Source organism: Haliaeetus albicilla, chromosome 12, assembly GCF_947461875.1.
Source record: "Haliaeetus albicilla chromosome 12, bHalAlb1.1, whole genome shotgun sequence".
Taxonomy (NCBI): Eukaryota; Metazoa; Chordata; class Aves; order Accipitriformes; family Accipitridae; genus Haliaeetus; species Haliaeetus albicilla.
In genome coordinates, this window is record NC_091494.1 from 42,831,376 (window position 1) to 42,856,118 (window position 24,743).

At 60.9% G+C, this 24,743-nt stretch overlaps 1 protein-coding gene across 13 annotated transcripts in view; it reads left to right on the forward strand.

Moving 5' to 3' along the window:
* The window catches only part of RBFOX3 (RNA binding fox-1 homolog 3), a 190,429-nt gene that overhangs the window by 80,793 nt on the left and 84,893 nt on the right, over window positions 1–24,743 (forward strand). For 9 of the 13 annotated variants that reach the window (XM_069799494.1, XM_069799483.1, XM_069799484.1 and 6 more), the window contains exon 2: window positions 5,434–5,550. The gene's annotated coding sequence lies outside the window, so the exon portion shown is untranslated. Of the gene's footprint in view, window positions 1–5,433; window positions 5,578–24,743 lie in introns of all 13 variants that reach the window. The other 4 variants (XM_069799482.1, XM_069799485.1, XM_069799487.1 and 1 more) reach the window with 1 other exon arrangement.

Sequence of the window (24,743 nt, forward strand, 5' to 3'; positions counted from 1 at the left end):
CGGGGTCCGCGGTGGCTCGGCCGTACCACTGCTTTGCCTCGCCGGCACAGTGCCGCGTTTCCCTCCCCGCGGCATCGGGGCACTCCTCGGGTGAGCCGGAGAGGGGCTGGCACGGGCACCCGCTTTGCTGGGTGCGGGTGAAGCGCCGGCCATCACCGCCGGTGCCGGGGCCGCTCGCTGTGGCGGTGCGGGACCCCTGACGCTGGGGGCTGTCACTGCTGCCTGTGCCAGAGGGGCAGGGTGCATCTGCAAAGTGGTTCTCGGGCTCGGTGGGAGTCGTGCCCCAGCCCCCGGGCTTCCCAGGGCTGTCCCGGGGGAGCAGGCACCCGCAGCCCTGCCTCGGCCCCCGCTCCTACTGCTGGAGGTGGGTGGTGAAGCATCCCGGCCGCTCGCAGCCACCGGTGCTGCCTCGGAGCATCAGGGGACGGATAAAAAGGTAGAGGGGGATGTTCCTAACTGCAAAATTGAAAACAAAATTGCAGGAGGACTGTAGAGCTGTGAAGCCGGAGGGGTTCGTGGCCCACAGGCTGCCTTCCCGGCTGGCAGGGGGGGCCGGGGCTGACTGATGGATCCCCTCTGTCCCCCGTGGCACTTTCCGGGACTCTTTTCTCCATCCTTTTGTTCAAGATGGTTTCCCCTTCCGTTCGTTGCCTGTCTCTCCCTTCTTTCCTGGCTCTTTTATCTAATAGCAATGCACCTTTAGTACGCGGGGCTCTTTGCTAACTAAGGCTGTGATAACATTCTGTTCTCTGGAGCTGGGCTAGGAAAATGCAAATGCTACGAGCAGGGACACATCCTGCTCCCCAAGCGCCTGGAGTTGCCTCCCCGCTTCGCTCCTAATGAGCACTTTCCTTCCGGCTCGCTCAGCCTGCACCCGCTCGCAGCCTGTTTCGGGCTTCTCGAGTGCTGTGGTGCACCCCACGGTAAGCGTGCACCCCGCGAGCACCTCTCAGCGCGTGCGCTCTCAGCCTGGCCGGCTGAGCCTGCCGGAGCCCAGCCGCGGCGCGCTGATGGATGGCCTGGCCTTGGCCGGACTTTCCTCTCCCCGCCGCCGCTTGCGGGTGCTCAGAGCTGCCAGCCCGGTGCTTTTCTGCAAGTGCCCTTCGTCCGCCCGGTTTGCGCCGTGGGAGGCGGTGACAGCCCCGACGCCGCGCCGGCAGCGTTCCCACGGGTGAGATGTCACCCGCGCCTGGCGGGGGTGGTTCCCATCCCTTTGGTTATGTCTGTGGCAGGCAGAGACTTTCCCAGCTCCGGCAGCGGGGTTGCGTGGGACCTTCCTCTCGCTCAGACGGGGAGGAGGGTGGCAGGGAGGTGACAAGCCTTCCTCCCCTTTCCCCGAGGCAGCTGCGAGCGCGGCTTTGCCACCCAAGCCTGGCTGCGTGCTGCTGCTGCTGCTGCTGCTGTGCGTGGGTGGTCCCCGTGGTGCGGGGTGCAGCTGACAGCGGAGCCCGGGGCCGGGGGAGCGCTTGGGAGCGGGTGATGCCTGCGGGGTGCTGGTTCCCCCCAGCCCGGCGGTGGGCGACCAGGCTGGCTCCAGCCCCCAGCACAGCCCCAGGGGCTGGAGGACTCTGCCTGCTCCCATTTGGGGTTTGGAGGCAGGAGCGGGGTCCTGCCAGCAAGGGGCTGCAGCCAGTGGGGTCAGTGGTGCCATGGGGATGCTGCAGCGGGGATGTGCTCTTCTCCCTCCTCTCTGCAGGGCTGTGCTGGACTGGGGGCATGAAGCGAGCAGCTAATATTAGATTGCTTTAATTCTGCTGTTTTGCAGCTAAAGGAGAAGCTGCTCCCTCAGCGCAAGAGTTGAAACTCTTTAGCCTTCCTCTGTGTCACCTCTATGGCCATGGATACCTCCAGGTGTGACGTAAGTGAGACTCGGGGAAAAAACATCTTCTGTTCAGCATCAAAATCCTATTACCAAGCGCTGTGTTCTGCTGCACAGATATCAGGCTCGGCACTGATAAGTGGGAAATAGCTCCTGAGCTGGGCTGGAGCAGGAGCTGTATCTCGGGCTGCACAGGCTTGGAGTGCTGCTTCAGTGCGTTTTCTGCTGAAAGAGTCCCCGCTCTCCCCCTCCTCTGCAACCAAGGGAAAAATCGCTGCGGGTACTCGCCTTCACACCTCCCCCGGCTGTCCCCTCCAGCACTGCCCCGGTGAGGGGGATTTCTCCGTCACCCCACTGCCACGACAGACTGCACTGGGCTGGGGTCGGGACCAAGCATCCTCCAGGGAGCGTCCCTGCCGTGGGGGCAGTGGCAGGGGCTCAGCTGCCCAAAAATGAGCGGGTGCAGCCCAGGTCCTGCACTCCCCCTGCAGCAGCAGCAGCAGCTGCGGGGCTGGCCCTGGGATTGCGGATGCTGCGGGCAGCTGCCCTTATTTTTCCGTCTCCTCCCTGGGGTGCTCCTGTCTTTGATAAAACCTCTTAGCCTTCCAGGGGTTGGCTTGTAGATCTAATCACAATGTTTTATTGTCTAGTAAAAGCCCGGTGGCTCCTGGGGGAGATGCCCCGTGGGGATCAGCAATCTGCTTTCACATCCCTCCTGGGGCTGGACCGCTTTCCCTGCGTGGGGGGGATGTTACAGGAACGGGGCTGGCTGCCGGTGGGCAAAGGTTGCTGCTGGGTCCCCACCGGTCCCATGCTGCCGGTAGGGAACACGCCAGCCCCATCCCCCTGCCCACACATGGGTTTGCTTTTGAAAACAGAAGGTGCTGAAAAATACTACTGTGTTCAGCTTGTTTTAGGGATGCTGTTGGGTTTTCCCTGCGTTTATCGTGTCCTGCGCTCACTGCATGTGCATGGGGTTTTTTTTTGGTCTTGGGTAAACCCAGCGATGCGAGCATGGAAATTGTAGCTAAATGAGTTTGTGTTGGAAATAAGGTGCTGGGGAGGAAACCCAGGGGTGCTGTCTCCAGTGCTGCCCAGTGCTGGGCTGCCGTTTGGTGGGGAGGGTTCTTGGTTGCTGAAGCCCCAGGGGAAGTGATTTGAGAGCAAAGCTGGGCTCAGGCAGGAGTTGTCGTTTCCTGCAGGGATTTTTGGGTGAAATTCTTTGCCCTGTGTGGTGCAGGAACTCAGAGGAGATGATCCTTGTGTTCTTCCCAGCCCTGACGCCCAGCTCCCTCACAGGCTTAGATACGGCTCATGCCTCAAGCACCCGGGTTGGGCTGGTTCCCCCGGAGGTGCCAGGCTCACCGGCTGCTTTTCCCAGGGAACGCGGGGTGCGCGAAACGGGCTTGGGCAGCATGGAGGTGCCCGTCCTGGCTGCCTGCTCCGTTCTCCGGCTGGCCGGCGGTGCGTGCCGGGGGCAGCCGGTGAGCAGGGTGGGGGCTGTGTCGGGGGGAGCGGAGGGGAGATGTGTGTGTGATTAAAAAGTCTCTCAGGAGCCAGGACGGCCGAATCCCTGCTGAACCCCCAGCTCCCCTGCAGTTCCTGGTAAAACACACATAACCCAAGGCAAAGAGAAGAGGGGCTGCAGTGGTGGGACAGGAGAGGACAGCAAAGGGGCTCCTGTGCCCGGGGGGGTTAGGAGATCAGGCTGTGACAGACTGATATTAAAGGGGACTGGGATGGAGGGGGTGGGGAGCATGAAGTTGTGCTGAGCTGTGCTCTAGCTCTGTGAGCTAATCGGGAGCAGAGCCTAATGAGCAGGACTAATGAGGCAGAAGGGGAATTCCAGCAAGTTTGGGGAGGCTGGGGAGTTCCTGTGCTGTTCACCGTTTCTCTGGGGGTTTTCTGTCGTTCTCTTCCCAAAAGTGGTGATGGGTTCCTGTCACGGGGATGGTGCCTGCTCCCAGCAGTGTGCTTGGCGTGCCTGGGTTTTGCGTCAGAGCCCGACGGCTGCACCCCAGAGCCGGGTGACTGCTGGCACCGGTCCCAGCGTGTCTGCATGCTCCAGGCTGCTCCTGGGGCTGGAGGGACGCGTGCCCCGGAGGTGCCCGTCCCTGCTCCGTGGCTGGGGATGTTGGAGCCTGAAGGCAGGAGATGGGTGTCACCATGGGGCTGGGAAAGGATGGTGATGTGGGGCCGAGGGCATGTCCTGAGTGTTGAGACTTGGGCCACGCGCCTGCCTGCTTTCTGCATCGATGGAGACAGCCGTGGGAGTGTGCCCACCAGGCAGCCCTGGCCATCTCCTACCCCAGGAGGCCGGGGAGCCACAGGGGCAGTTCTGTGCCGTGTTCGGGATCCCTCTGCCCATCTTTCTCCATGTCCTCCCCTGGCCAGCATCCGAGAGCATCCATGGGCTGCCTGTCGGCTGCTTGCTGGCTCTCCTGTCCCTTCCCCAGGGCTGCCATGCTGCTGCACCACTGGGAGGTGGCATCCCCATCTGAGTGCTGTGCCACTTCGTTTATTGGGATGCTGCTGGGATGGATGTTTGGGGGATGCTGGTGGCTTCACACAGCCTGGGCTAGCAGCCTCTCCTGGGGATTGCTGCAGAGCCAGCCCGGGGGCTCCTGGCTCCCTTTCCACTTTCCTCTTGGTTTTGGCTGATTTGAAGGCAGGAGGGTGATTCGTGAGCCACACCACTGCGGGCATTTTTTTTTTCTTTTCTCTTCTCCTTGCTTTTTAATGAGCCAACCTTGGAGGACCTTGAGAGACGCTCCTGCAGCTTTGCTGTGACTTATCTCCCGGCCTCTGCCCCCTATTCCGCCGAGGGGATAAATCTCAGCTCCCAGCGCGGAGCCGGCGCGCCGAGCCCGTCCCGCCGCGCGGTGCAGGCGTCATAACTCACGGCGGGCGGGGGGGCTGCCTGGCGGAGGTCACGGGGTGGACGTCGCCGCTCGGCGCCGTGATGGATGGGCTGCCCAGGGGGGAGCAGGGAAAAAAGTCCCATTACAATGGGGGACAAGCTGTTAAATTATCTCCCGTTCAACCTGGGTCGGGAAAAACAAACCAGACCTGCTGAGAGTGACGTGGGACTGCGGGCTGCCTCTGAGGAGCCTTTGCGGGGGGTCGGGTGGGTCAGGGGGTATTTTTTTCTCTTAGGAAGAAGTCTTTGCCTTTCCTTGTGTCCACCCTGTGCTGTTTGTTGAGGCCAGGGCTTGTGCTCCCTGGGGAGGCAGGACCAGCCTCAGCATCCTGCATCAGTGCAGAGACAGGGACGTGGTCCTGCTGGGGACCCCTGCACCGGGGACCCGCTGTGCACCCCTTGCAGCCAAGCCCTGTTCCCCAGGGCTGGACGCGCTTCCCCCTCCCTGGGGGCTTTGCCCGTGGGCAGGGTCCTGCCCGCCGGGCTGCCTCTGTGCATGTCGGGCAGCCAAGCCACGCTCCAAAGCTGCTCTCTGCCGTGAGATAATTGTGCTGTTAAAAGAGTCGGACAAGTGGCATGCGAGTCTCTGGAAGCTGTGGCGTTCAGAGGCGCCGAGCTCTGCGGCGTCCTCCTCCGTTATTAGCAGTGATGCCTACACAGGGACGGGACTGGAGCCTCTCCCTCTCTCTTTCAGGCTGAGAAGCTGCTGCCGTGAGACCTCGACGGCTCTTCCTGACGGCTCCGAGGGGCAAACACGAGCGTGAGCTCCCGCCTGCGACCGCAGCACGAGGTACCTGCTCTTGGCCTCCAGGTACGTCGCTCCCACCGAGCAGCCCAGGTAGGGGGGAGCATGGAGACAGTTCTTCGTTGAGGATGAAGCTGCTGCTTCCCATGGGCCGTGCCTGGGGCAGCAGCCTGCGGTTCAGCCCCTCGTGTGCTTCGCACCAGCAATGGGTACAGATCCCGTGCCCACCCGTGGTGGCACAAATGCCCAAGGTCCAGGCTCTTGTGAGATGACCTGGTGAAGGGGAGCGTCGCGGGGAGAAGCCACAGTCCCCATGGGATGGGGTGGGGGGAGGATCTGTTCCTGCCCCACGGGCTGGGCTCCCTGCTGCTCTGCGGGGATCGGTCCCGGCCATCTCCCTCCCGCTCGCTGCAGAAGCGCAGGGGTCCCAGAGGGTGCGGGACCTCAGTGGTCCCCCTGCACGGGCAAGGGAGCGTGTCAGCACGATGCACACACAGCCCTGTGCATCACAGCCCGGCTGGACCTGCCGAGACCCAGCTCTTGGCACAGACCGTGCCACAAAAACCCACCGTGGCTGCGTGCGTGTCTTCTGTTTGTTCTCGTTTGAACTTGTCCCTGTCAGTTCACGTTACACGGACTAAAAACCCTGCATCGCGCTGACACCAGCCTGCACTGGGAGCTTGCACCAGCTTAAGAAGTAGTTAAAATTTAAACTTAGCAAAGGCAGTGTGACTTTCTCCTCCAGACGAACCATCGTTCCTGTTTCTTCCCAGCATTACGAGTACCCGAGGGTGCAGGCGGCTGTTGGAGGGGCTGCGGCAGTGCTGTTGCAGCCACGCTTTCAATGCGACGGCCGGGGACTGGGTGCTGCTTGGGGACGGGCCACGCGGTGCCGTCTACCACTGCACGCATCTCCCGGCATGCTGCCCTGCTGGCTGCTGCTCTTGGGGGACCCCCAGAGCCGGGACCGCTCTTCTCCCGGCTGGCGTGAGCAGAGGGGAGCGCCTGGGTGGGAGCGGGTGCCGGCAGAGCCGTGCATCGCCGGCCGGCTCAGCCCGCCGCAGGGGTCCCAGCGCTGGGGAGCCATGCGTCCCCGCCTCGCAGTGCTGCTCGCTGCACGGCAGCTCCTCTGCTCTGCCCCGGTCCCAAGTGCATGCTTGGAAATCATCAAATAGGGAGCGAGATTTTGAGCATCCTTGTCCCTCGGCTGGGGCAGAGGTCGTCCCGAGCTGGGGATTAGAGAAGCCTCGCCTCTGCGAAGAGGCTGTGCAGATGGATTTCCCCAGCTGCATTAATCAGTTTGAAGGCAGCAAAGGCAGCTGAGCTCTGTGTATCACCTTGAAGCTTTTTTTTGTCTTTTAGAAAACTTTGGGTGGATGTTATTGCTCATGAAAGCGAGGGGCTGATCATGCTGGGAAGGAGCAGGCGTAGTGTGGGCTGGCACTATTATGCAAGCTTCCCACATGCCGCTCTGCCAGTGCACTCCGTTCCAGAACAACAGCACGCGCCCGCGTGCCAGCCCCGAGCCCACCCCCGGGTCTGCCGGAGCACCGCGGTCCCGCTCTGCCCACGTTGCCCTTGCCGCGGACCCAGCCTGCGCTGCCCGTGCCGCGCTCCTGCCCTGCGCAACCCGCTTCCGCAAAGAGACGTGAGCCCAGCGGGTGGGCAGAGACGGCAGGGCCGGGGGGGTGCGCGGTCCTGCCTGGCCTCTGCCGGAGGTGGAAGCGTGGGGCTGCGCCCCGAGCTGGTTGTGGGAAGAGGAGCTGAGTAAGGCTGCCCCACAGCACCGCGGTGTGCCGGAGCCAGCCCATCCTGAGCGCCCTGTCCGGAGCAGGAGCACTGGGAGTTTTTCTCCTGGGACCTTGTGGTGTGCTGGGGAACGTACAGGTCTTGGGGCTGGGGTTGTGCTGCTTTTCGTGGGGGTTTGGAGTCAGGTTGTTACCCCAGCAGTGACGTGCGTTGTGCCCCCACGAGGGGAGGGAGTTGACCGTCCCTGGGGAGTACGCCTCATCCGCTGCTGGGACCCGCTCTGGGCACTGGGGCAGAGGTGGGCTTGCTTGTGCTCAGGCCACCAAGCCTCTTCCCCGGCCAGATTTTCTCCCTGCTGCTTTCTTCTTTGCCCTTAAACCTCCCTCCCTGAGAGCCGTCTCCCTCGCTGGGGCCTTGCATGAAGGCTTTGGGTTGCCGGCCATGAACGGCAATCGGGGGTGCTGATGGCGTGCATGAGGCTCACTGGGATGGCAGGGAGCAGCCTGGAGCACGGAGGAACGTGCTGATGCAGAGCCCCTGCGGCGACTCTCCCCATCATCCCCAAACCCACCGGAGCCCCCCTGGGAGGAGAGCGCTCCTTAAAGGAAGGCTTGAAGATGAGCAATGGAGAAACATCTGACAGGGGAGCCCTCGAGGCGCTTTTGTTCCAGCGAGTGGGAGTGCGAGATCCGCTCAGACATGAAAGGCTGCGCAGCTCCGTCCCCAAAGTCACGGCGAGGAGGAGGACGGGGGGTGTGCGGCTGCACAGGGAGGTCATCCTGGGAACGACTGGCACCGGGATCCCCGCTCCCTCCCTCCCCTCCAAGCAAGTAAATTAGGTCACACTTGAAAGTCAGTTTCTTGGCTGTGGATTTAATTTAGCTTTTCCAGGCTAGTTATCATATAATAAATTCCAGGAGATTTATAGAAAACATGCCCAGGGAGGCTTAGCCAGTGTGTAACAAGATTTGTGCCTATTTCCCGCTGTCGAGCAGCTCCAGCGAGCGCAGTGCTGCCGGCAGACGCGCAGGCAGGGCTGGCAGCCCCGCGGGAGCTCCCCAGGGGGTTGGCCCCCAGGACCGGGCAGCCGTGGCGGTGGGGAACCATCACCCCACGGCTCTCCAGGGTGCGGGAGCATCCCAAACGCAGACGTCCTCTGCCCCAGCTCGCCGGCAGCGGCAGCCGCTGCCATAAATCACCCAGGAGCGGGTGCGTTCCCCGTGGCCGTTCATCACTTGTCTTCTCGCATCGGCTCGACATGAGCAATGTCAAGTGGGATCCCGTCCCGGCGGTGCCCGGCACGCAAGCCGCAGGCAGGTGATGCCGGCAGCAGCGGTGGTGTGAGGACTCGGCAGCCCTGGGCTCGGTGCCAGAGGGGAGCAATGGGGGGGTTTGGGGGGCCACCGGGTGCCTTTCTGCGTGGGGTGGGGGAGGTTTGTGGGAGACGTCCCTGCCAGGGAAGACCTTGTGTCCCCTCTTCCGTTGCTCCCAGGGCACAGGTGGCCGTGAGACAGAGCTAAAATCTGCAGCTCTTTGCTCTCCCGGCTGCTGGAGGCGGGTTTCCCACTGCTCTGGGAAAGGCCGAGAAGGGAAAAGTGCTTGGGTTTGTAGTGATTTATGATACTTGCAGCACACCGGCAGCTAAGTGGCTGGGAGAGCGCCGGCTCGGCACAGAGGGCACTGCCAGCCGCGCTCCCCACTCTGTCTCTCACTGCTAACGCCGCCCAATTAGTGTCTTATTAGTCACTCCGCGTGTTAAAGCATTAAGAACAATTAAGGGTGAGAAGAGTTTCCAGATGTAGCGGCAAGCGCTGGAGCTGGAAGCTGGCAGCTCCGCTGGCTGCTCCCATATGGAAAGGATCTCACACACAGTGGGGCTTGCTGTGGGACCACAGGGACCAGCCCGCGGATGCTGGGGGCCGGGACGGGGTCCCAGGGCCACTGCGGTGTGGGCAGCCGGTGGGCAACACCGCTGCGGTGCAGCCCCAGGGGCAGTGCCCACCTCTGCCGTCAGTGCAGCGGCTGGGGGTCTCGCAGGGGTGGGATAGAGCCACGGGGGCTTGGGGGGTGAACGTGGGAAATAGCTGCTGGGATGCTTGCTGCCATGGGGGGAACAGCCGGGCGCTGCTCCTGCCCCTGCGGCAGAGGCGGCCGCGCTGCCCTGAGCTGGGGGATGCACCTCCGAGTACTGCTTGAGCTCCTTGGACATGCTCCCCGTTATTAAGTTTGCAAATGAACTCAAGTCAAATATTTATTTATTGGCTGGGCTGGGTGTGAGTCAGAGTCCCTCCGCTCGGCGCCCAGCCGTCGCTGGCAGCCCCGCGCCGCGCCGTGCCTTTTCTGGCGAGAAAACGGGGCTGGGAAAGCGCCTGGCTGCGAGCAGCTACGAAAGTGCATCTGGGACACAGCGTGTGGGGGACAACCGCCTCGATAAAGATAGCGCCCGTGTTGTGACACTTTGAAGCGCAGGAGAAGTAGCACAAGCAGAGACGAATGGGACTTCAGAGCCCGAGCGCAAGTGACTTCAGCTCCCCATAAATAGTCTCTGGGCAGCGCTGGAGGGAGGGGGCCTGGAGCAGGCAGTTCCTGGGGGCTGTCGTGGGGGTCCCGCGGCTGGTCCCCTCCCCACGCAAGGTAGGTCTCACCCCCACCATTGCACCCACCGTTGCACCCAACCTTGTTGCATTGGAGGGGGCCACCAGCCAGGGGCCAGGGAGGCGGCGGTGGCCTCTGGCCGGCACAGGCGATGGGGTGCACGGCTGAGCGGGGCTGGCCGGGTGCCGTTCCCGTGCCGCTTGCCGGGTGTGCTCCTCCTTCCTCGCCTGCTCTCCAGGAAGCGACCCACGGCCAGCTCGTTGGCTTGGGTGAATGTATTTTATCTTGGCAGCCTCGGCGTGTTTGCCTGCCTGGGGCGGTCGTACTTATAGCCGTGGCCTCCCCATGCTCCTCGGCACCAAACCCCTGGCCCTGCGACTGATGCTTGAGGAGGTTTTTCCATCTGTTCCCGGAGATTTTGCATGCCCTCATGATGCGGAGGCTCTCTGCTCCTGGAGTGGGAGGCTGCCCCAGCCCCAGCCAGGGGCTGCCTCGCTGGTGTGAGGGATGGGGGTCTCCCCAGGCGGGGGGTGCTGCGGTCCCCCGCCTTGCTGCAGCTGGGGCCGAGCGAGCGCCGCAAGATGCTGGCATGCAGCCGGGGCAGCGGAGGGGAGGATGGTGGCCTTCGGCGTGTTGGAATAATTTCTCTCCTGCTCTTTCCAGGGCGAGGAGCGGTTCTTGGACAGATGGTGTTTTTGAGTGACCTTGTAGCTCTGAGCGATTCCCTCGGCTGCTGAGTAATGGTGGGAGCCGCAGGAAGCGAGCAGCGGTGCTGCAACCTGCTCGCGCCGGTGGGAGTTTGTCAGGGAGCCAGGGCTGGGGAGGGATGTGGGGTGAACCAGGGGATGGAGCCAAAGCCCGAAAACCATGACGTAATGGCTGCAAAGAAATTAAATCTGCACCGCGATCCCCCGCTCCCCTCGGCTGTGGGAAGAGCGCGGCGTGTCTGGTGAGGCTCTTCTGACGCTCCCTGACAGCTCCTCCATCCCGTGCCCCCGTCTCCTTCGCCTCGCCAGCGAGATCGCTCCTCCTGCTCTTCTTTGGGAAGAGCCTGAGCTTTCTTCAAGAGCCAAGGCAGTGGTGCCGGCAGTCAGCGTGGCTGGGGCCAGGCATGGGGGGGAAGTCCCCCCTGCCGCTGCCGGTGGCGGGTGCTGCAGGGTAGTGCTGCTGCCGGCGCTGAGCCCCCCGGGAAGAGGGTGCGTGGTGGTGGGGAGGCCGGGTCATGCCCGTGAGGGCTGAGCCGCTCGGCGAGGGCACTGAGTGCTGGTGGGGGTGTTGAGCCCGAAAGGCAGGGACGGACGGTGCTGCGCACCCCCAGCGCTGGGTCGGGTCTGCCGCGGCGAGGCGAGCCCCCCAACCCAGCAGGTTAGGGTGGAGCGTGGGGTGGGACATACCCCCGTGGGAAGCGGGGCTTTCTGCTCCCCGGGAGCGTGGTGTGGGGTTCACTGTCCCCCACCACCTCCAGTGCGGGGGGGGTCTGGGTCTGGCATCGCTACTCGGGGCGCAGCCCCAGACACGGCAGAGCGGCAGCGGGCAGAGCTCGCCTGCCCCCAGGGTTGGGGCTGTTCAGCTGCTGCCCACCCTGCCCGGGAGGTCAGGCTGTACCCCGACCTGCTGACCCCCAAAATCGGCAGGGGCAGTGTCCGAAGGGCTGCGTCTGCTGCCTGAGCGCTGCCTCTGCGAGCCAGAAGCCGAAGACGGCTGCGAGTGCAGCAGGCAGAAAGGCTTCTGTGATATGAAGTTTGTCTCACAGCTACAATCTAGGACTGCAGTCCTAAGAGAAGAGAGCTAAGTGTGGGTAAAACAGCGCTTTGAGGGTCGCCTTTGCCATCGAAGAAGAGTCGCTCCTGGGTGAGCCTTAGCATGCTCCTTTGACACCCTTGCGGCTACCTACCAGCTACATGAAGGCTGCAGCACCAAGAGGTGTCCTAAATTGAGGAAGGAACAAGGAGATCTTGGCACCAGCCCGGAGCATCATTTGCATTCAGGCGCAGCTCCCCGCTGCGAGGGCGGCGGGGGCCCCCACAGCGCCTCGGGGTGAGGAGCGCGGCCGGCATGCCGGCTCTGGCTGTCAGAGCATCCCTGGGGACCGCCGCGGAGGGAGCTGTGTCTTGGGGATCGCCGTGCTCCAGGTTTCTTGTTTTCATGCTTCTCTGCTTCAACTTTATGTCCGAGTTTGCCATCCAAGACTTGCGCCTCTGCTCCTTCAGAACGGGAATTGCTGTCTTGCTTCGGCAGCCGGTGGCTTGGTGCCTCCCTTCGCTTCCAAGGGAAGATGCTCCAAGCGCTGTCCCAGCTCAGCGGCTGTTGCAGAGCCCGTGGGCTGGCGGGGCTTTGGGTGAGGGGGGGCCGGGCCGTGTGTCCCTCGGGGCTGACGGGGGCTGTCTGGAGGAGGCTGCCCGCGGCAGTATCAGCGTGGGCTTCTCCAAACCTTTCCCTACAATTCCTGTAGGATGTAATCTGATAAACCATGGTGGGGCTGTTTCTATTCCTGTCTGTTCCTGTGTTCTCTGGGGATGGAGAGTGTCTCACCTTCCTGTAGGGTGGACCTCAGGGAACAGCCAGGGCCGGGCAATTCCCAGCTGGATTCAAGCGGTCTGTCGTGGTGTCCCATGGAGCAAGACGCTGCTGGCCCGGCTGGCCCCTGCCCAGGGGCTGTGCGGAGCGGGCAGCTCCCGCCTGGCAGCCTCTCCGAGCTGGGATGTGGAAATGCAGCAGGGCAGAGGGGAGCAGCGGAGGGTGTGCGGGGGTCCCGCAGGTCTGCGAGCGCAGCAGGTTGGGGCGCAGGACTCAAAGCTGCTCCAGGGTCACCGGAGCGAACGAGCTGGGGGCAAAGCGCTCCTGCTGCGTGTCCGGGTGAGGTGGGAGCACTATGCAGAAGAGAAGGATGCACGTACCCTGCGGTGTTCTGCAGAGGGGATGGGGACCGTCCTCCCCGGGGTGCCCCGTGCCGGTGGCAATGCCCCCGGGCAGGAGAGCTGCCTGTGGAGACGGGGGTGGCTGCGGTCGGAAGGCTTTGCCCTGGGGATGGGGCAGGGTGGGAGAAGGGGATGGACCCTGCCGGGTCCCCTGCCCCTCGCGCTGCGGGTGCTGCTGGGGAAGGCCGGCTGCTGCTGGGTGCTCAGATGTGGTGCATCGCCCGCAGCCGCCGGTGCCAGGCTGCCTTGCAGCATCTGAGCAGCTCCAGTTACTTAACATGCAGCAAGTGTTGTACTCGGAGAAATTTAGACGTAATTTTTTTGTGCTTGCATGTAAATGTGGGTAGGTGCTGTCCTGATTGATGGCAATTAGCATTTTCTAACGGTAACAGATGTTCAGATTGCCAGGAGGCTGGTACCTAACGCCCACACTGCCATCTGTTCCACTGGGCACTGCCTGGGGAAGCGATACCAGCGCCGCAGACCTGCGAGTCCTTGGTGGGGTGTATTTAACAGTATTGTGCAAGGGTTTTTTAAATTTTTTTCTGGGGGAAAATAATAATAATAAAGACGTTTTCAGGTTTATAAATAGTACACTCTGTTTATTATGGGATGGAGACTTTCCATCTGATTAGCAGCCTAGATTTCTGCCTGGAGTTAGGGAAGCAGTCTGGACAGCGCATGGAGCAGGGGTGCCTGGCACGCGGTTTTCCAGGGCTGCGGTGGGAAGGGGCTCCGGTGCGGTGGTGGCCAGGGGTGTCCGTGGGTGAACCCGCCGTTCTCTGCCTGCTCCCCGCAACGGGCGGTCACTGCTCTGTGGGGGAAAGGGCTGCCCAGCTGTGGCATGTGGCTCGTCAGCTCCAGTCATGGAAACGGTGAAACATCCGAGTACCATTTAAAAGGAGTTTAAAGGCATGGTTTAGGAAGAGGCCCAGACCCCTGAGCCCCGTCCCTGCTGTCCAGGCAGTCCCAGCCGCAGCCCCTTTCCTCACCCGATCGAGCGCCTGTCCCTCCTCGTGCACAGAAACCTCCCGATTTCCCTCCTGCCTCCCTTTATTTGCAGCCTTTTACACCCGTTTATACTTGTGCCAACATTGTCCTTTAGCTCGAACAGCTCCTCTCTCTCCCCAGTGCCTCCTCCCCGCATATTTATAGAGAAGAAGCTTTGGCTGGTCTTGGACGATCTCCTCTGTCCTTCTGTCGGCTCCCCAGAGCAGCGGTCCGTCCCCTGGGCAGCCCTGCCCTGCTCCTCCATCCCAGCCCCTCTCACGCGTGGTCACCCAGCGGTACGGATCCGGCCCCAGCGGAGCATCGCCCAGTGGCGTGGCTGCTGCCTGCTTTCTCCTGGAAATCTCTTTGCCAGGCAGCCTAGAAACACACTTGCTTTTTTCACAGATACAGGAGCTGGTGACTCATAGTCAGCTTGTAACTGAGTAATATACCTAGATGTTTCTCTGTGTGTTTTTCCAGGTTAGAGCAGACATTCTCACGTAGTCCTTATGTTCAGCATTTTGAACTTTGTGCTGTTTGGTCGCTCCAGTCTCGAGGTCTGCCAGCCCCCCCGGGCTGAAGCCTCTCCTCTGCACGGCAAATGCCTCCCCCGGCCCTCGCCAGCCCGTCTCGTTGGGGTGCTGCTGCTGGCCAAGCCGCTCGCGTTCCCCTTGTCTGAAGGAAGATACCAACTTGTTCGGGCATGAGCTGCCTTTGGTAAGGCAATGTTACATCTTACCTCTTTGTCATGTATTTCCACCTCGTTTTTCATTGAGCTTCTGTTCTGTGTGTTGGGGAGGTCTGGGGAGGGGTCTGGGGGTCTCTCCTTGCCCCTGGCTCCTTTCTTGGCTCCGTGCTGCTCTTTTCCAGTGCTGTGGCCCATCGCAGCTTGACATGTCTGTGGTCGGGCTGTGAGTTGGGCCAGGTCTGGAGGGTTTCTGGGATGGAGGTTTCTTCTTTCCTCTGACTGGAACTCATTGTAACTGAGTAATATACCTAGATGTTTCTCTGTGTGTTTTTCCAGGTTAGAGCAGACATTCTCAAAACTCAGTTTTGAGTTTTGCTCCTGCTTTGGAGACTGTAGCTTCAATTTCTGTTCCTCTGTTCTGTAAAGCAGCCTGCAGACCTCAGTGTGTTAATAACCATCCCTCCTGAAAGCCGAAGCTAATTGTTCAATCAGTTTTCAGGCAACACCTAGGTTAGTTTTATCTCTACTCATCCATGCTGTGTAGCAGCCTCACTTTTTTCTGTATTATCTTTTTATTTGCATAACTAATGAACCTTTTACTATTTTGCTGCAGCATCTCGTTCAGCCCCCCTGGCAATCCTCGCTCTGCCCCGTGCTGCCTGGCACACGAGCTTTTCTGTGCTGCTGCTGCCTCTCCCCTGTTCCTTGCAGGCTCCCTTCGCTCGGCTCAGGTCCTGCTGGCTCGGTTATTTATCCGCTCAGTTCTGGGTCTGTTCTCTGGGAGCTTTCTTCCTCTTGCTGAGGACTTTATTTACTCCTCCTGCATTAAATAAAATTCTGCTGGCCTTACAGCTGAAGGCTGCGGCCTCTTAGGTCCTCTTGTCTTTACGCTTGGAGCTAGCCCTAACATACAGATATATTTTTGTTTGCTATTGTGTTACTTAGACTGACTCAACACGTGGCCATCTGAGCCAAGGTTGTTTTCTGCAGCCATTCCTCCTGTTCTGTGTCTGTGCCAGGCCCTTCGTGTGGCAGGAGGACGGTCTGTGGAAGCCCCACACCGTGCCTGGAGATGTCAGGCTGCCAGAGAGGTGCAGACAATGCCCTTTATTGTAAGCTGCAAAGTGCCATAAAGGCATGAAAAGATTCCTGCTGGAAGTCGTGCACCCATCAGGGGAGAAGCTGAAAGAAAAACGGACGAAAAATGCTGAAAATCTCAGATATGTGGTTTGCAAAATGTTACTGTGTCGTTGCTGATTCCTCTCAGAAGGAGCAGTGAGTCACAGGGCCAGGCGAGGCTGGCCTGGAGGAATTAGCGGTTCCCCCAAAATCCCTTTGCTCATCCGGGACAGGCTTCCTCAGCCGGGCTTGGGATGTCCCGCTGGCACGTGCACGTGGGTTGAGGCAAGATGCCAGGAGCGAGACCACGCCATGGAGGTCCCCAAGTAGATGAAGGAGTTTATTATTTCCTAGAGGTCAGGTCAGCTTGAAAACGTGCTGGTAGGAAAAGAGAAACCCGAGCTTTTTTCCATTAAATTGTGCCCAATGACAAGACCGTCCCCGGGCGATCTGGCAGGTGGGTGCTGTGCTCCCCGGGGTGTGCCGGTGCAGCGCGGGGGCACCCAGAAGGCGATGTGAGGCTTTGGGGAGACGACGAGGTGCTGGGTGCCGGGTGCCGTGGCTGGGCAGAGGTGCTGATCACCGGTGCAGGCGGGGGACAGCTCCCCCCGGCTCTTGCCCATTCCCTGCTCACCGGCACGTGACATTCCCCGCCAGATCCTTTGGGTTTTGTCCTTCCTGGGAGAGCTTCCCCATCTGTAGCATGTCCCAGCTATTTCTGTTACCCTGCTGCCCATCCTGCTCCCCTCTTCTGTCTGTTTGTTGCGATATCCACAATTTGGGTGATATCCCCTGGGAGAGGAGGCGGTTGCTGCCTGCCCCCAGCTGCGGGAGGGAGCTGGGAGGCTCTTGGGACCGTTCGGTTGTGTCCCCGACCGCGCCGGCCTGGACCAGCTGCTCCATCCCCTGGTGCTCACCGGGTCCCACCGGCCGAGGCAGACGGCGGCGGGTGATGCTCTCACCTTGGTCTGGTGGGGCCAGGAGGGGTCTGCCGCTGTCACCAGGAGCAGTCCCTGGGAGCTGCAGGTGCTACACCTGTGCACAGGGCCATCGCCGGACACATCGCTGACCCGTGGCATCCCTGCGGTGCCACCACGGAGAGGAGCCCCAGTCCTGCCCTCACCTGCGGCCACCGTGTCCCCTGGCTGCCCCGCGCGGGGCTGGGACCGTGTAGCACTTTGACTGGCACAAAGTTGTTTCCATGACACATGATTAGCTCTTCCCTGGGCATCATTAACATTTCTCTAAAAAGACCCTGGCGTTCTGCCAGCTGCTTTGTAAGCTGCTTCAGAGGAGAGGAAATCAGCTCGTCTCCTTGGCAAACTGGGCCAGGGGATGGAAGTTTTCTGATGCAGCTCGGTGTTCAGGGCAGGAACCTGCTCACCGGTGGGAGCAAGCGTTCCCCAGGCCACGCTGTGGATTTCCCAGTGCACGGCCATTACCCGGCTGTACCGCTCGGCTGCCAGCGGCAAGAGGGGTGGTGATTAAATGACAAAAGGTGAATTATATAGAAAGTGCTTTCCTCCTCTCCAGAGAGCTCCCACGCTTTCTCTGAGGTTTGATTCTGAGGCATTTCTGTATTTTTTCTTTCCCTCTCCCCCTCCCAATTTTCCTTTTAAAAACATGAGTCAATTGTAGTGTGCACAAAGGGGAATACTGGGAGCTGGGGCTGGATGCTGCAAGCGGCGGAGCCCTGCTGAAATAAATCCTGTCCTTGGCACTCGGCTGCTCCAGCTCAGGGAGGCTTTGCTGGGCTCAGGAGCAGCAGGCGAGCGGGGTCCTCCAGTTCAGCGTCTGGGGTTTCCCTCTGGTGCGCCCATCTGGAAAGAGCCCCTGCAGCACGAGCTGAACCCCTCAGCCTTGCTGAGCCCCGGGACCCCCCTCCTGGGCAGCCTCTTTGGGGGACGGTGCTGGCGAGGGCATCGCTGGGAGCCGGAGCAGAGCTGTGCCCGCTGTTGCTGGTGTTGCGACAAGAGGCACCGTGGAGTTTCGGGTCTCTGGAGAGCCCCGGTGTCTTCTGCTGCCCGGGCGTCCGCGGCATCTCCCTGCTGCTGGCTGGAGCATGGTCCCTGCTCTGCCAACGGGACAGGCAGCAGTCCCGCACCTCCGGGTGCTGCTGGGGCTGCAGGGGCGAACCGGCAGCAATTTTCCAGCGGCCCATCCTGCTCGGGATGCAGGCTCCGTTCCCCCAATCTCCCTTTCCACTTTCCTTCCCCACACAGCCCACCGTGTCCCCGGACACCAGGCCAGTCAGCAGCCAGGCTGTGCCACCATCTGGGCAGGGAAAAGCCTCCGCTTTAGCCCGTGTGCTCCCCCATCAATACCGACCAGTGGCTGGGCACACTCTCCTTTTGGCTTTTTTTCCGTGTCCATATCCAGCGTTCGTGGCAGCGGGAGTGGAGCGAGCCGCACCCGGGGAAAGGTGACCCCCGTTACTGATTACTTTTTAAATTCTGCCAGAGCTGGCCTCTGGCCCAGTCATTTCCCCCTCGGAGGCAGAGCCGTGTGCTGGCAGGGGAGGAGAGGCTGAGGGCAGTCAAATAAATCAGGTGATGGATTGACTCAGGGCCAGGCTGGAAAGGTTTATCAGCTGCCATCGCCAGGTGCTTCTCCGGCTGCAGCAGCCCAGTGGGGCTGGTGATGGTGGGCGGGCTGGGGGCTGCACCGGTGCAGCTCCCGGGAGCGGGTGTGCGCCCCAGGACCCCACGGTTCCCGTGGCCGCATCCAGCAGCCTGGCAAACTGGGGAGCTCTGGTCTAAGTTCAGAGCCGTGGAATTTGGTTTGCTTCGTTTGTCCGTGTTCTCGTCAGGTTTGGGACCTGGCAGCGTCCCTGAGCCGTGGCTGCCACGCGGCGCTGCTGGAGTTTGGGATCGGCTCAGGAAAGGCTCCGGGGCAGCTGGACCAGCTGGGGGTGAGGCTCAGCCGCTGCTCTGCTGTAGCACCAGGAAACCTGAAGGCACTTCTCTCTCCCCTTTAAATGAGATGTTGGCCCTGGCTAGAGCCGGGCATGGTGCGTGGTGAGGTGGGGGGCACAGAAGTCACCGTGTTGGGCAGAAGAGCCGGTGGGCAGCGGGCAGCTTTGGGACGAGCCAAAGCCTCACCCTGGTGTGAGCGAGTTTGGACCTCGCTGCAGAGCTGGTCCCAGAGCGCCCAGTGCTGCACAGGAGATGTGGGCTGGGGATGGGGCGAGGGGCTATGGGTGTGGGCAGGCTTCTCCCCTCCTTTTTTTTTTGTTGGAAAACAAGTCTGCTTTGCTGTCTTTGTCGTTCTTCCCTCACTTGCTTTTCAAATTCATCTGGGAAAACTTACCCGAGTGTTCGCATAGGTGTCACCAGCCCGACAGCTTGTGCCGCTCTAATAAAATGGCTCTGTAGCAGAGGGTTTGATCTATTTTTAAAGTGAGCTCAGCGCTGTCTCCTCCCGCCCTCCCACCAGCAGGCTAAACTAAGCCCGAAGGCTCTTGGGAGCGCGGCAGTGGTGCGGAGCGGCTCATGAGCCCAAAGCCTTCGCTTCCCTCGCACTGCCGGCGGCATTCGCCATGGCTGGGGAGGCTGGCCCCAACTCCTGCTCTCCGTGACCGGGAGATGCTCTGGTGTCACAGGAGCAGGGAGCAGGAGAGGGCTCCCTTTGCTGCTTTGTCAGAGAGAGGAGCTCTTTGCATGATTTTTATTCCTTCAAGCAGTGAATGCTGTATAAATTAACATACGGAAACTTAGCTCCGCTTGGAAGTTTGGTATTTTCTCCTCGTTTGATGCCCTGTTATTAAAACTCAATTTTCTACGAATAACGTCCTTTAAATAGAATTCGTCTTCCAGCGATGACTCATATCAAAGCAGCAGCTCCTCGCAGGAGAGGGCAGGTCTGGCACTCGCAGCCTTGGGAATCCCCAGATTAGCTCCTGGTGCTTTGCCGCGCTTGGGGGAAGCTGCCCTGCTTGCCTCTCCTGCCTGTCCCGCTTCCTCCGCCTGCTCCGGCTGTCATTGATGCCCAGGGACTCGGTACGGGGATTGGATCCCCCGGCACGGTCCGGGGTGTCCCTGGAGCCTGCAGACCTGCCCGTCCCTGCCTGGCCGGGAGCGGCAGGAGGTGACCGTGCTGCCCCATGGCTGCCCTCCCACCCGTGCCGCGGCACAGCCTGCAGTGGCACCGTGCCGCTGCCTCCTGCTCGCCCTGTCCCCTTGCACTTGCCGTGTTACAGGCTGGGGATGGGATGCGCTCCCGGAGCGGACCTGCGGTGAGCCGAGGATGCGATGGATCACCAAGCAGGCTGGCTGTGTCTGACCTTGCCAAGTGGTGGCCGGGGGGATCTGGCAGCAGGACGTGGGGCACGATAAAATCTGGCTTTTTCCCTTCCACCACATCTGTGTCTGTTCTGCCTGGCACCAGCTCCTTGCCTGTGCTGGTCCTCCTAGCCGCGCTGCCTCTGTAGCTGTTTTGTGGGCAGATGTGGCTCCTGTCCATCCAGGAGATGCGGTGCTGGGCTGCTTGTTGCGCAGGCAGATGCGGACATACATCGAAAGGGACAGCTATTGCTGAGCCGACTTGTACCCGTCTGCAGCTTGCAAGTGCTGGGGGAGCAAAGGGAGGCCAGAGGGCTGGAGGGAGCTTCTGCTCAGCTGCCCAGGCAGGCGGGGCTTGGATCAGGCTCTTCTGTGCAAGATGGGGATGTGGTTTGCACATGGCTGCAATTTGTTATTGAGTGCCAAATGTTTGGTTTGGCCTGCTAGGGAAAGGATCTCTGCCCCTTTGGTTAGATTGATGAAGCTTCTTAGATTTTCATTTCCCAAAGGGAAGGAAAAGTCTTCTAAATGCCACGGCGAAGAAATGCAGGATAGCAGCATGGCAATGGCTCTGCTCAGCCAGGGCAGCATGCGGCTGTGTGTGAGCCAGCGTACCCGGACATGGCTGGTCAGTGTCTGCAAGCACAGTAATAATTTTTTACTTGTTACTAGAGGTGCCAAAGGGTGTTGTGGGTCCACTGCACCCACCGTGGCCTTGGCAGACCGACAGGAAGGCAGGAGCGGTGCAAGTGGGCGATGGGGATCTTGCAGGCACTGTTAGCGGGAGCGTGCTGGTGTTGTGGCTCCTGGCATGTGGCGAGACTGGCACTGTGATGTGGAAAGAAAAGGAAAGGGAGGAGACACTGGCAGGAACCTGGGGGACCCCGGGGAGGCAAGGGCTGGGGCAGCCTCAGCTTAAAGCAGCTGCCAGGGGCTGGGCAATGGAAACGTTACCTCGGTGGGGACTGTCCCACTGCTCGGTGGGTTACATCTTCTTGGAAGGGACTGCGTGTCCTGTGGGCTTTGCCCCCGCCGTTGCCTGCCTGCAGCCTGTTTGCTGCCAGGGCATGGGCTGTGCCAGCTGCCGGAGCCTGTGCTGCCCTGTCTCCCTGCCCTTGCCTTGGTTCTGCCACGGGACCAAGGGACGCAGTCCTGGACTCCCGAGGCCCTTTGCAGCCCTTCTCGCAGCCCTTGGGGTGAGTGGTAAATCTGGGGTCCATCCTGCTAATGGGCAGGGTCGCCCGCAGGCTGCTCAGGCACCGTTTGCTTTAGCTCGTTGTTAGTGTAAAACCTTCCCTAGACTGGGGAAGGGGAAGAAGGGGAGACCCGGTTGGTGGAGGCATTCCCATGCTGCGCTGTGCATGCGGTGATGCTGTGCCGTACGTCACGGTGGGGCTGCCAGTGCTAGGCGAGCAGCCCTGGTGCCCGCTCCCTGGCAGAACATTGGGTGTAGCTGGATGGAAGACCCCGTGGCTGTACCTAACCCATAATACAGTTTATCGCTCCTGAAGACAGAGGCTCAAACCTCACCGGGGCTCCGCGTGCATCTCCCGAGACTCCCAGCTGCAGCGGGCTGTTGCCTGGCTGGAGCAGGCAGGAGGCGGCAGGCGGGCGCTGGAGTTAATTGGGAAGGCTGTGGGTGGAAGGAGTGAGTGGCAGGGTGCTCGGGGGCATAGCTCAGCACCCGAGCAGAGCGTGGGCGAGGGGAGCAGGAGGATGGATGCTTCACCAGCCGGCACTGAGCTATTCGGCAGCATCGCGTGTGGGGCGCCCGGGGCTGGGGGAGCGGGCAGAGTGGCAGGGGAGGGCGAGAGGTGTCAGGGACAGAAATAGGTGTGGGAATCATGTCGAGGAGGGAGGAGGCGCATTTTAGGTCCTTACTGGGGTGGAGGACTGGTCCAGCAGGCAGGGAGGCAGGATGGATGGGGCTGGGACTGGAGGGCTCCTGTCTAAAGCTGTGTTTCACCAGCACTACGGCACATCTGCATGAGGCAATTTCCCCCCGGGGAGGAAGAGTAGGGCGCAAGCAAATCTTCCAACACCGGCAGTGTCAGGCTGGGGCAGCTCTGAGTGGTCCTGAGCTCCTGCAAAAATGAGTTTTCTCCCACCTCGTGCCCCCCTCCCCGGGACGCCGCTCGCTCCGGTTCAAAGTTTCCTGCCAGGATTATTATTCTTTCTGGTCTGGCATCTGTTAAGGTGACAGCAGCCGGGGAAAGGGAAGGTATTGGAACAAATTTCTCATAAAAAGTAGCTAAGTTGATGAAACCATTACGGTGCCTGCATCCTGCACTCAATCATCGTGACACGCCGGGGGAGAGGTGCACGCGCTGCCGTACACCGAGCTTTCCTGCAGGAGAGCGGGGCCAGCCCTGCCTTCCCACAGCTCCTGTCCCTGGGTGTGCACATAAGCTCTGACCCATCCCCTCTGCCTGTCCCGCAGCCTGGGCTTTCTCGCATCTGCCCGTTTCTCCTCGCTGGTGCAACTGCCGGTGTTAAATGCGAGGGCCCCACCGGCGGGTTCAGTCACCGTGGCGGAGCAGAGCACCCATCTCTGGCAAAGTGACGGTGTGGAGACAATGTCCGACAGCGAGCACCGCTGCGGGCAGCGCCTGCTGCGGCTCCTGCAGGGGTGATGCGAATCCCTGCAACCATCCATCAGGGATCGGCAGAGGAGAACCGGGCAGGCAGCAGTCCAGCATGGGACAGTCCCGTGGGAGCAGGGTCTGTGCTGAATCCCCAGCCCCAGGGCAGCGCCATCGGGTAGAGCGAGCTGGGGCTGGGGGAGATGGGGCGACCAGGGACGAGAAAACAGGGCCGAGTGCTGGATTTCCAGAGTGTTACCTGCTTTTATTAAAAAATCAATGATGCACTTGAGCGGTTCCACTTTGTCTCCCTGACAGCGAGGCCTCTGCATCAGTCGGGATGCAGGATCCGGCACCACTCATGGCTCTTGTTATCACCCTCTTCTCTCTGCTGCTCGCCCCCCCGAAAGCCAGCCAGCTCATCTCCTGCCCCATCAGCACCGAGATTTACAGCCGGTCTCTGCCGATTGCTTGTCTCACCCTTCTGGTTTTATTCCTATGATCTATCATGCCCCGCTCCTGCTGCGCAGCCACTGGGACACTTTGTCAGGCAAACTCATGCCTCGTCGTCCCGTTTCGGTAGAGGAAAGCATGCGTGATGGTGTTAAAATAACAGGGCAAGGTCTCCTTCCCCACCCGCTGCACTGGCCTGCCCCTTCCCCAGTTCCACAGGGGTTAAGGGTGGCAGCGACCAGCAGCTGCTGCCTGCAGGAGCCCCGGGGCTCTTGGTCCCTCAGCCGTCCTTCTAAGCAAGCGTTAGTTATTTAATCGGCTTTTTGTATTTCTGGAGGAGCAGGGCCGGTGCACACGAGCTGCTGCGTTACAGATAAGCGGGCAGGCAGCTGCCAGCTGAGCGCTGGAGCCTGCGGGACCCGCGGGCAGCAGTGCCCGATGCGGGGCTGGCACCACGTAGGCTGCAGAGCTCTGCGAGGGCTGGGGCAGCCCCGGGGGGTCGGATCACACCGTCAGGCTGACGGTGGCTGCGTGCTCCCTCCTGAGAAGCGGAGGGGCCGTGGCCGCTCCAGGCACCCTTGGCTGTGCCGTGTGCCATGCAGTCCGTGCTGCTGGAGCATGATGCATCCCTCCTCCATATCCCTCCCTGGGACCCCTGTAAATAAACACAGCATCCGGGGAGCTGCAGGTGGGGCTGGAGCTTGTGCAGCAAGGCAGGGGAGACTCTTTACCACCAAGGTCACAGGTATCACCAGCCAGGATGTATCTTCCGTGCGCAGTGTTGGTTCTTAGACATGGCATCTGCCACGCAAAATACGGTGAAAATCAGTTTGCCGGCCCAGGTCCTGGTGGTCTGTCCTTGTCCAGCCGGGTTCCCCTGGGGCTTTAAATTCTGCAATTGCCTTTTCCTGCAGAGGTGCTGCTCCAGGGAGCATAAAGAGCCGAGAGGACTCCAGAAATGGCAGCCAGGTCTCAGAAATTTTTTTAATCCCTTTTCCACCCCCACAGCCTGCTTCATGCTAGGCTTGAAGTGGTCACCCATGTTAAGTGCTTGCTCCTAGTCTGGGTATCGAGCTGGTGGAGGAGGCACTGGGATGTGAAAGGAAAACCCTTTTTCCTGGAGGCATTGAGCTATTCCTTACTCTGACCTAGATGTCAGTTTAATGCTCCGGCAAGTCCCAAGACTCGCATATGAAGTTGCCCAGGGGAAGATGATATTTCAGGAACACAGAAGCTTCTCAGCAGTGGTAAAGTGCACGAGCTTTCCCTGGCAGGAGCCTTGCAGAGCCTCCATATGCTAGCGACCGCCATGCCAGCCATGGAGCAGTGCCCCCCTCTCCTCGGGGGTGCAAGCGCAGTGCCCGGGCAGCGGGAATGTCGGCCGTGCTCCGGCACATGATAGCGGTGCTGGGCAGAGCCCGTGGCTGCCGGGGCTGGGGGCTGGAGCGTGACTGCGAGCCGCTCGTGATGCCCCGTGCTCCGCAGCGTTGCAGCGCTGCCATCCGTGCTGCCCGCCTGGTGCTCGGCCTTCTTGCCCAGAGCTGGAGTATTCCCAGCTTCATCACGTGGATCCACAGCAGAGGCTGTGAGCAGGCTGCGAAGAGGAATGCGGCGTGAGTTGAGGATGCACGCTTGCCGTGCTGGGTAAATCCGCATTTGCAGACTCGTCCATCGTTGTGGCTGTCAGGTCCCATCTCCCACGCGGGGCTCCGGCAGCCAGGGCTGAACACAGGGAACGCCGCTCGCCTTCTCCTCTCTGCTCTCCTCTTCCTGTCTATGTTTAATTATTTTAATGAAGTGCACTGTGTTCCCCCAGGCACCCCCAGCCTAAGCCCTGCTCATACACAGGCTCTGAAGTATCTTAGCAAGTGCCCAAGTACTGAGG